Genomic DNA, 12,282 nt, shown 5'->3' on the forward strand with positions numbered 1-12,282 from the left:
TTGTGTGACACCCCCCCCCCCAAGAAGACATCTGAAGGCAGCCCTGTAGAGTTTTATTATGTTTTTATATATGTTGGAAGATGCCCAGAATGGCTGGGGCAACCCAGTCAGAAGCACAGGGTATAAATATTAATTTATTATTATTATTATTATTATTATTATTATTATTATTATTATTATTATTATTATTATTATTATTATTATTATTGGACGTCTCTATTTTCATTGAAGAAATGTTGGAGGGTTATACCAACATCATGCAAGAGCCAGAGGCAGCATGAGGGTGTGAAGGAGGGGATGGAGTCAGCAAACGTGGCCCCACTCTCCCCTTCACTGTGACTGAACCCCCAAGTAGGACTATGGAACAATGGGCTCACTCCTGCCCTATGCATTTAAAGCACTCTTATACCACTTTAACAGCCATTGAGAATCCTGGGAACTGTAGTGTATTAAGGGTGTTGGGAATTATAGCACTGAGAGGTCAGCACCCTTAGAAAATGACAGTTCCCAGGATTCTTTGGGGGGAGGGAGCCATGATGGTATAGGATGGTTTTAAATGCATGGCATGTATGTGACATGAGGTTTAAGAACAATGCTATAGTATCTTCAAGCCCATTTTTTAAAATCGTGGCATAAATGTATTAGTAAAACAGCGTAGCTTTGAGAGAGGAAGACAAGAGGGGAGGACTATGGGTCATTTTTTGAGCTCCCCGAAAGATAAACTATCCAGGTGGATGCAGAGCACTGTATATTGACATGGTAGTAGAAGAACAAACATATTTATTTTAGCCTTGCAGAATGTATTTGCTATCCGTAAAGATTTCTGTGCACTGATTAAGGGTCAAAGGGTTAACCTAAAGTATTTTTATTTTTTTAGCTAGATTGCTCTATATTATAATGAACGTGGAAAATGTGCATCAATAGAACACTTACTTTTTAAAATATCTTTAGTGCCGTTAGGACGAATACAGTTTTAAAGCTAAAAATGTCTGCTGGTTCATTGAGAAGTGGGTTATTAACAAGTAGCGTATCATTTTCTTTCAGCTATTTGATTTCTCATTAATTGATTTAATGTAATAAATTAATTAGCATTGCCATTTTATTTGTTTTCACAGCTGCTTAGCTACAATGAATATTATTTTCTTAAATCAAGCCGTCATAAAGTGTTAATTATAAGTGTCTCTTTTAATAATAATCGTTCCTATGCAAGCTATAAAACCCTTGGAGAGAGAAAAAGTCATGGAAAGGAACAGAAAAAATTCCAGCTATTTCCACTTAAAGAGAATATGGGGTTTCCCATTAACCTGAAGCAATAATTTATGTTTTAGACACATCTCCATTTTTTAAATATTCTGATGTACATAATAAACCTTTCTGCATACATCTTATCTTATTTCATGCATGTAAATCTTATTTCATGCATGTGGCCCTAGATGACATCCATGTAAATCCCTTCAAATACCAGCTGAATTTAATAGCAGTATGGTGCCAATCTAAAATGTCAGAAAGTTTGTTTTATTTATACCCAGGTGACTCTCACCTTAAGCTGGGGTTACATTTTGAGGATCACAGGTAAAGCCAAAATGGCATATAGTCAAAACTCATTGAGTTTAGTGGTGAGTGGAATTGCCAAAGTCTTTCTCCTCCAGACACCAGCCCCCTTTCTGACCCCTTTTTAATTTGTTTTTATTTTTTGCCAAGTTTGTAAAGCTGAATGCATATATTTATTGCATAATTTATTTAATAATTAATTCACTGAATATTTGTTCCCCCCCCCCTATACTTATCCAGATTGATTATGGCAGTGTACAACCTTTATACCTCCCAGAAACCACCACTGCCTTTATATTCTGACACCTCTGTTAGGTAGGTTCGGCTGCAACATAAAACAATTGAATTTCAAGGCTAAATCAGGAGTTGTATTCCGCTCATTATACCAGACTGGCTTCCACCTGAAGCCCCTGGATCTAGTCTGTTTTAATTCAAGGTCAAAACAATGAGCAATCAACCTTCATCTTCACAACTAGTGCCCCATTTCTCAGCTCCCTGCCTCCTGACCCATTTGGCAAGAGAAGCAGCTATTATTCTGGAATGACTGAGGCACAGGCGGACTCTAGGCTGCTTCACATTTGCATGCGGATCATTTGATGACCGCACCAACATCTAAAACAACAACAACAATCAGTTTCCTGTTTTTCACACTCTCGCATGGCTACCCATTCATTACTTTTGAAGGGAAACTGTTCAGAAGAAACTTAAACAATTACAAAGAACAATGTATTCACCTCATCAATGCAGTACGGTGCTTATCAGTATCAGTAGAAGCTTGCATGGGATTGGTTTCTCATGACAATTCCAATCAATGTTGATGCTCAAAAACTGCTTAAAAATCCCAGAATTATAGACTCACCTGATTGTTGGTTGTCCTGAACCAAGGGTTATCTAGCAGTAAGTCCCACTGGTGTACACGATCCCATGGCAGATGTTAGCACATAGTCTAGCAGACTAACAGGCCCAAAGTCCAGTTAAGCCAGGTTCCTGGCTCTGCAGCTGATCCAGGAGTCAGGACACCTGGAGGTCAATCCCATACAAGCAGTCCTGAAGAGCTCCCTGGAACATCCAAGCTATGGTCTAACCAACACAGGAAGACACAGCACCTCAGCTCTGTTTCCCTTTGATGCTTTGCATGCTAATTGCAGCATCTGGGCTTGACGAGGCATGTGCCCCTCACCTGTCCTCAGCTGACTCCTGCTGACAAATCACACACCTCCTCCCAGAGCTAGCGAGCCCCACCTGACCAGCCAGTGAGCTGAGCTGGGGGTCCTTGGCTGCCTCTCAGCCTCATCTCCTCCTTACGCCTCAGAGGCTGCCATGTTCAGGGAGATAGGGGCCCCTCCGGCTCTGGTGATGGGTGCTACTGGTCAGGTTCCTATGCACTGACCCCCAGTCCCTCGTCATCCTCCGTCACCCTGTGTGTACTTCCTCCCCCATCCCCTGCTTGCCCCAGTGTGTCCCACTCATGGCTACACCCCGGTTGTCGTGGGCCAGGAGTCGGCTTCACCTCCTGCTGATCAGCCTTCTTGCTCCTGATGAGAACCAGCTGGCTCCAGCTTCCTTAAGCAGGATTTCCAGCCTCAATCAGCTGCTGGAAACAACATTTGTCATTCCTGGTCAGACCTTGCTGCTGCTGCTTGCTTCTCATGACCTTGGACCCTCGGCTTTCTTGACCCCCCGGATTGTCTATGTCAACTGAGGTACTCCTGACCTTAGGACTGGACTGAACCTTGCTTATGGACTCTGCCTCCAGGCTAGTACCCCCCTGACACTCGGCTGGTTGGCTGACTTCTCCCTCCACTGAGCTCTGCCGTGGTTGGCAGCACAAGACCATGACACTTGCCAGGATCTTCTTCTCTTCCCTACTGTCCTGCCAGTTCATGGCATTGGTGCTTTCAGGGAACCCTGTGCAGTGCTTTGAAGTCCTGACAATCAGCTGATCATTTGGGCTTCAAAGCACTGTGCGGGCCACATGACATCAAGTACTTGACAGGTGGGCAGGCCCGTGTACCTGTCAAACTCTATGCATGTGATCCTTTATGTGAACCGCCTTGAGACCTTCGGGTATAGACTGGTATTGAAATGAAATGAAATGAAATGAACTTGGCCTGCATGGATTGAGGGGAGATAATGATCCAAGGAGCAGACCCGATCTAATTATCCACCCCTGCTGTGGAAGCTGCATTGAGACTAGCTATGGACGCAGGTGGCATTGTGGTCTAAACCACTGAGCCTCTTGGGCTTGCTGATCAGAAGGTCGGCGGTTCGAATCCCTGTGACGTGGTGATCTCCCATTACTCAGTCCCAGCTCCTGCCAACCTAGCACTTCGAAAGCACGCCCAAAAGTGCAAGTAGATAAATAGGTACCATTCCGGTGGGAAGGTAAACAGCATTTTTGTGTGCTGCTCTGGTTTCGGTGTTCCGTTGCACCAGAAGCGGCTTAGTCATGCTGGCCACATGACCTGGAAAAACTGTCTGCAGACAAACACCAGCTCCCTTGGCCTGTAAAACAAGCTGAGCGTCGCAACCCCAGAGTCATCTGTGACTGGACTTAACCATCAGGGGTCCTTTACCTTTTTTACCTTTATGGATAGCAGCAAATGGTGCTTGGGGGACTGAAAAGACAGGATGTAAGTTGAAAGTATTTCAGTAGTTTCCTCTGAATATAGTTATAGAGCAGCCATGTTCTAAATATCCAAATGTCTATGGAACCTGAATTATAGGGCAGTCTTGGGCAGCATTACAATGATTAAATCCACTTAAAGAAAACTCTGCAGCAACGCTTGGATTTAATGCTGAACAATAGCATCATCATGATTGGTGTGGTTAAGAGGCTTGTTTAAAGGCAACAGGCATTATTTGCCATGGCTTTTAATTTCATACGGTTAAGAAAGGCGATGGGAAACTGACTTACTTGAGATCATATTATTATTTTCAACGTAAGTTACTTTGTTCCTTCCCCCCACTTGTATTTCCTTTAAGCAAAACAGCTTGACGGTTTTATTGCCCGAAACTCTCGACTTTGATTATATACTTACATAACCTGACACAGCGGATGGTTTTTATGGCAGTTGTTGTATGATTTGTATTTTTATAGTGCATCGAGGACAACTGAGAAATTTCCATTTGTGTTTAGGATCAAAACCCGTGTTTATTGAAATTGGCAGGAGGTTCTCCATCAATCTGAATGAGGAAGGGGGAGCAGAAAGGATTGGCCCCTGGCTCACCAAAGGTAGAATACTTGAACACAATGCTGATCATATCTAACATTAAACTAAATTAAATGCCTCAATAACCTATTGTTTAAGGTAGGAAGGAAATGTTTGTGTTTACTATTCCTTTTTCTAAAAAAGCAGGCTATAAAACCAGTAGGTTTCCTGTATACCTCTTAAATAAATGATCTTTTAATGGGTAACTGCTGATTTGGTACAACACTTTTCTTTCAAAAGCACTGAAGGTCTCAGTAGCCAAATTTTATCCCCCACCCCACCCCCCGTTCCACACCATACTTACGTCGAGCCTTTTGGAACATATCTCTGAAGTGATCACAGCAGTAAATTGCTTGTGCTTGTCTGTTGATTGTGAAGGGAAGAGGGTGGTTAAGGGTAGAAACTGAAGAACTCTATTTATCCACAGGCTAGCAAGATTAAGTGGTGCTGGAAAGGGGACTGGACGACTCACAGCTTGACCAGTGACCTCCATCTTGACCTTGAGCTTGACCTTTACTGAGGTTCACTTCCACCTCTGTAAGAGGGAAATAAAAGGTACAATGGAGCCCATAGGCAGCTTTATCTCTGCCGAGATCAAGAGAGGCAATCGGCCGTAAACAGAGCTAACTACAGCTACCTGGTCTACTTAATTCGGTAGCTTTCAGTTCCGCAGAAGGAAGGTTTGTTGCCTATAAATATAGACCACCATTAGCAGGTTGCCTTTTCTCTCACATGCCATATTAGCAACCACCATCACTAGCTTATGCTGGTCACAATAAGAAAAAGACGTCTGTTCTTGTGTTTTGTTGGTGCACCCTTCGAAATGGATCTCGCATCACGGAGCAAACATAGGAGTTGATGAGTGATGTGAGGCTGTCAATCATGTCAGCTGCCTTGACAGAGGGCATTGGCATGGGAAGTATACACACTATCCTGGTGGTCCTATGTGATCCTTTCAGGCAGTACAGTATGTCATCCAGCTGTGGGGAAAGTGGCAATGATACACATTGCTCCTGGGGCCATAGCTCAGTGGCAGAGCAGAGACCTTGCATGCAGAAGGTCCCAGGCTCAGGGTCCAGGTATGGTTAGGAAGGTCTGCCATCTAAAACCCTGGAGAATTGCTGACAGCTAGTGTCGGCACTAGGGCTACTCCCATACTACGTTTCATGAATGTGTAATCTGTTTAGGCCAGGCATGACCAAACTTGGCCCTCAAGATTTTTTGGGACTACAACTCCCATCATCCCTAGCTAACAGGACCAGTGGTCAGGGATGATGGGAATTGTAGTCCCAAAACATCTGGAGGGCCAGGTTTGGCCATGCCTGGTTTAGGCAGATAGCTGGGCTGTAGACTCACGTGTAACATTCAGTGAGTGGGCAGGCAGGTGCACCGACTTGCCCAAGTAATTGAGGGGGCCATTGCCATGCGATGACCTCACATCATGTGTGCATGCCGCACAATGTGCTGACGTGTTGCATGCGCGATGCATGGCTAGCATGCACGTGTGGCATGAGCACACCACACAGCAGATGTGCAAGTGTTAACAAATCACTGTGGCATATTGAGGGGACCTGGTCCCCTCCTCAAAAATTTCAGGGGGGGGGCAGAGGCCCTTTGCCCTCCTAACTGGTGCCTCTGCCTATAGGCTTATTCACACATTGCACTGAAAAGTGGTACAATCTGTCTTTACACATGTACAATGTTTGTGTGAAAGACTGTACAATTTGTGCAGCTCAACTATTATAGATGCAGGGACACAGCTTGTACACTCTTTCATTGTAGTATGTAAACAACCCTTACGTACAAAATAGTGCAGCTGTATAAATCAACAGTGAGAGCTGGACCATAAAGAAGGCTGATCACCGAAGAATTGATGCTTTTGGATTATGGTGCTGGAGGAGACTCTTGAGAGTCCCATGGACTGCAAGAAGATCAAACCTCTCCATTCTGAAGGAAATCAGCCCTGAGTGCTCACTGGAAGGACAGATCGTGAAGCTGAGGATCCAATACTTTGGCCACCTCATGAGAAGAGAAGACTCCCTGGAAAAGACCCTGATGTTGGGAAAGATGGAGGGCACAAGGAGAAGGGGATGACAGAGGACGAGATGGCTGGACAGTGTTCTCGAAGCTACCAGCATGAGTTTGACTAAACTGTGGGAGGCAGTGGAAGACAGAAGTGTCTGGCGTGCTCTGGTCCATGGGGTCACGAAGAGTCTGACACGACTAAACGACTAAACAACAACAACAAATCAACAAGGGGGCACTCTTTCCCACAAACACTTGCAGGGAGGACGCATGCACCCGTGTTCAGTGTAATGTGCTAGCAAGTCTCATGCTTAGCTGGCTGAGCCAATGATCTGCCTCAGCAGATGACATCTTTTGTATGGACGCACAACTTTGGCCTGTGGCAGACCGCAGCGCAGATGTATCACTATATACCAGGGTGGGGATCCTCTGTGGGTCAAACCTCACCTAACAGGGGTTCAAATTCATTTCTCTTAACTGCAGCCCGCTGTCCCACCCTTGATGTCATACACAACATCAGGTGTGAGAAAGAGAGAGAGAGACAGCTGCCAATGCCCAATCAGAAGCCTTAAAATGTTGTTCCTACTTGTGCATTGTTAAGGGAATACAGTCTTTGCTGCTGCTGCCCATCATTTAAGTCAAAAACCTGCTGGATCGGCCGTTTGTGGTGTTTTGCTGTCCTGACTTCAGGGCTTTAAAGCACCCAGTCACTTGTAATGCCCTGTCCAGTAGCCAATTCTGTCCCACAGCAATAAACCCTGAAAAGGATCTGGTCCATAGAACCAAAAAGTCCACTTTTTGCTTTTTACAGTGTGTTTATGACTGGGATGGAAAAGAAACAAACAAAAGAGGCGACGTATTACTTGTTATTACTTTCTTTTCTTTACTCAGCAGGGTTCAGGCATGGGCCAACAGCTCAGCTCTCACATTTTAACTGGATAACACACACACATGTATAAGTCCATTCATGAGTCCCCAACGAGCACATTATCTTACCGGAAATGATAATGAGAATTTCACTCCTTATGGGCTCCTGCATTTTCCAGATTTAGCAGGATGGAAGTTTGACTCGCCAAACAGTGTTCCCTCCTGGCTCTTGTCTGCCAGCTTATTCAATAAAGGTGTGCATGGGGCCCAGTATCTATGTCTCAAGTAATTGTATTTGGTGGGGTGGTTGTTTATTTTTAATGGGATTTTTTATTGCCACAGAGAGATAAAGTGAGCATGGTGTACACTCAAAATAAATTCAATAAAGGCAAGGTAACACGCTTGCTTCATGCCTAAGCCCATTATTCCATGCTTATGGAAGAAAACAGAAGAATATATATTCCTCAATTCCCTGCTTTTAAGGCACTCACAATAATTACATAAACAATGTGTGTTTGTATGATGGTTGCACATGTCTGACCCCTTGTATAGGCACACCACCTCTGAGGCAGTACACAGCCATTATGCCTAATAGCTGTTGATAGCCTTATTGTCCATGAACATGAATTTGTGTAACTCACTTTTAATGCCATCCACATTGGTCACCATTGCTACATCTTGTGGTAGCTCATTCTGGCTTTGATTGAACTTGGCATAGGCATCTGGCTGACTACTGTGAAAACATAATGCTGGAATCCCTTTGGTTACATTTCACCACATACTAATGCAGCAATAGCCACTGCTGTGCAACATGAAATTTAGGGTCATAAGAAAAGCCCAGCTGGATAAAACCAAAGGTCTATCCAGTCCCGTTTTCCGACTTCATAGTGACCATCCAAAGGTCTACAGGAAGCCCATAAGTAGGAAATGAGCAAAACAGCATCCTGCCCCCAATTGGTATTTGGACGTAACCTGCCTCTAAATACTGGAAGTAATCTAGCCATCATGACTTGTAGCCATCATAGTGTCTCGGTTTAACCATGTGCTCCAAACACCATAGCAACGGGGGACTTAAAAACCTAACTCCAGATTTTGAGATCATTGGATTGCAAAACTATCCACTCATTAACACATGACTCAGCACATTTCTGGTCTACTTACTAGTCCAATATGTTTTCCTCCGATTAGCAGCAGCTCTCTGGGATTTCGGGTTGCAGTCTTCTCTATCCCTTGCTAGCGAACCATTTTACTGCAGATGCTCAGGACTGAATCTTAAACCATGTGCGCGCAAAGTGTGCTCCAGGAATGAGGAACCTGTGGTTCCCCCAGAATGAACCCACAAATCCCAGGATGCATTTGCTATAAAGGAATGGAAATTCTCTCTTTCTCTCTCACATACATTTCTCTGATCAAAAAATATACTGTATTCTGCTTGTATTTATTAGCATTTGTTGTTGTTGTTTAGTCATTTAGTCGTGTCCGACTCTTCGTGACCCCATGGACCAGAGCACGCCAGGCACTCCTGTCTTCCACTGCCTCCCGCAGTTTGGTCAGACTCATGCTGGTAGCTTCGAGCACATTGTCCAGCCATCTCATCCTCTGTCGTCCCCTTCTCCTTGTGCACTCCATCTTTCCCAACATCAGGGTCTTTTCCAGGGAGTCTTCTCTTCTCATGAGGTGGCCAAAGTACTGGAGTCTCAGCTTCAGGATTTGTCCTTCCAGTGAGCACTCAGGGCTGATTTCCTTGAGAATGGAGAGGTTTGATCTTCTTGCAGTCCATGGGACTCTCAAGAGTCTCCTCCAGCACCATAATTCAAAAGCATCAATTCTTCTGCGATCAGCCTTCTTTATGGTCCAGCTCTCACTTCCATACATCACTACTGGGAAAACCATAGCTTTAACTATACAGACCTTTGTTGGCAAGGTTTATTAGCATTAGTATTTATTAAATTTATACCATGCTGTTCCTCCCAAAAGAGCCCAAGACGGCAAACACACCAAGTGATAAAATAATTAAAACAACTTTACAACATTAGAAGCAGTTCTAATATTGATGCTGACTGGGAAATATCTCTGCTTAAAAGGCTTGTTGGAAGAGGTTTTCCAGTGACAATATTGTTACTGACCATTTTTCAACAGCATTACGGGCTATATAGCAGGGGCAGCCCTCCAGATATTGTTGGACTCCAACTTGCCTCAGCCCTTCCAGCATGGCCAGTGGTCGGGGCTGATGGGAGTTGTGGTCTAACGTCATCAAGAAGGTCAGAGGTCTCCCAGCCTTGGTGCATGGTCTGTCACTGAGCCCATCCAGTGTCCCATCAACTTCTCATTACTAACCTGCTTCCTGGCCCTGCAAAATGAGTCTAAGCATAGGTTTTAGGGATTACAATCCTATGCACATTTGCCTTGGAGTTAGTCCCATTGAACTGGGATCATTTGCACATCAACAGGCAGGTTGCAAGGCTGCTACCTTATTCAGTGATTTTACTCTGCTCCTACCTTTTAAGAATTACCTGAAGGAGCAAAGCGATATGTTGGCAAGGAGGCTGCTTGTCACTTTTTGTCAGGGAAAATGTGCTCATTGCTGACTCCTGTGCTGTTTGCCATTAGATAATAGACATACAAACTTCTGGCTATTTGGACCTCGCAATCTTTCATCCCCGAGAGAAAAACCATTGATCTTTTTCATCAGAACATACGTCAAAAAGTAGTAGCAAAATACCCATGATGTCCAGCATTTTATTCCCTTGGGCTCCTGGTGTGAAGAAGGAGATTGATTTTTTTTAAAAAAGAAAAAAACTTTTTAGGGTGGATTTGATCTTAAATTAGTCTCCTTTTCTTTTTGCAGCATTAGATTCTGGAAACTTGTAACAGTGAGACAAAACAGAAACTGCTATGCAATGCAGGTGGGAGAAATGGACATTCCAACTTGCCCCAATCCTCTACTCTGAATTTTAAGAGAAGCTCCATTTAAGTAGAACTTATTTAGGCAAGGAATGTAGCAAAAATGGTAGAGTACATGCTTTGCATGCAAAAGGTTCCAGGTTCAAACCCAAGCATCAAGTGCATTCTATTATGCAGAAATGCTTGTAGAATGTCCGTATCAGGCAAAATTGCCTATGAAAGTTTGTTATCTGAGGGAAACGCTCACTAAAATGAATTTTCCTGAGAACTTCTCCTTCTCTTTAAGGAAACTGATGTGGAAATATGAATCTAAGACTAGGAAAATGTGAAACCAAGCATGGCAGACTCCTCCATTCATAGCATTCTTAATAGATCTCTTGCCTTGGAGACCTATCAAAATCCATTTGGAAGAGAGTTCTTGATGCTGATAGGAACATTTGCTCCTACCTTGTTATGCAGATAAATTAAATAAATGCAATTTTTCCCACATGGTTGATGTGCTGGAGAGGGGAGGAAATGAGAATGTTATATCTATAGCTGTAATCCTATTTTCATTTGCCTGGGAGTAAGCCCCACTGAACTTGGTAGGACTCACATCTGACATGAATAGCATTGTCAGAGAACTTGCGTTCCAGAAATACTGTAAATTGATCTGGATTAGGATTTCTAATCTAAAATATTTTATTCAAGCCCTTTTACTTTATTACAACAGAATTATTGAGTTTATTCTTTTAATCTCCCATAACACTGTCATCAATTTGGTCTAACACACTTCTTATATCAAGCTTTGGGCAACTTCATGGCAATTTTTGACTGTATTATTTCCTGGCATATTCTCAGAAATATGGCCAGTCTGTATTAAAAAGCTATTTTATTTTTATTTTGGGGGATATGTGGAACAGTATATCATGGTGACACAATAATGATGAATCACGTTTTGCCAACTTCAGACTTGCCTTGTGGTATTACTTATGAAAGAAGTTCAGACCCGCATTAGATCCCAGCTGCCATTTTCATAAATTAACACAACGTATAGTGTCTCTCTTACTAATACTCAACAGCTGGGGTCTTCCCCTATATTTGTAATCATATGTAGCCAGTTCACTATTATACCAGAAACAATGCCTGGCCAAGCAGGACATACTTGTATACTTTGCTGTTCCATCTTTACTGTTCCACCACACACACAAACAAATTATATTGTTGCTCACCAGCCCTATCAGAACAGATGATCTGGGGAGCAAATATGGCTCTGACCCTGGAGGCAAAGCATAGCCTCTCAATGGATGAGAGCCTTATCCACCAAGAATTGGTCTAATCTTGTGAGCAACATCATGGGAGGGGTGTTTTCAGCTACACCATTGGATGCTTTCTATGAAGCTGCTGCAGAAGAGGGACTGTGAGCAACATTGCGAGAGGGTTCTTTTTGCTCTTTTGCTAAATGTTGTTAATGCATACTGCTGAAATGCTTTTGCACGTTATTATATTTGCCATTGTGTTGTTTCGTTATGTTATGATGACATTGTTTTTGCGTTGTTAGGTTTTGAAATGCTTGTTTTCTTTGCTGTAAGGCGCTTTGAGATGTTTGTTTTTTGGAAAAGCAGGATACTAATAAAATGGGGGGGGGTGGATAATCCTCCCTTAAAGCCATCCGGGGGAGCAATTCCAAAGATTACCCATGTTACAGATGCAAGTATAGACCAGTCCTCAAACACTGGAAGTG

Source organism: Podarcis bocagei, assembly GCF_964188305.1.
Source record: "Podarcis bocagei genome assembly, chromosome: 8".
NCBI classification, from domain to species: Eukaryota; Metazoa; Chordata; class Lepidosauria; order Squamata; family Lacertidae; genus Podarcis; species Podarcis bocagei.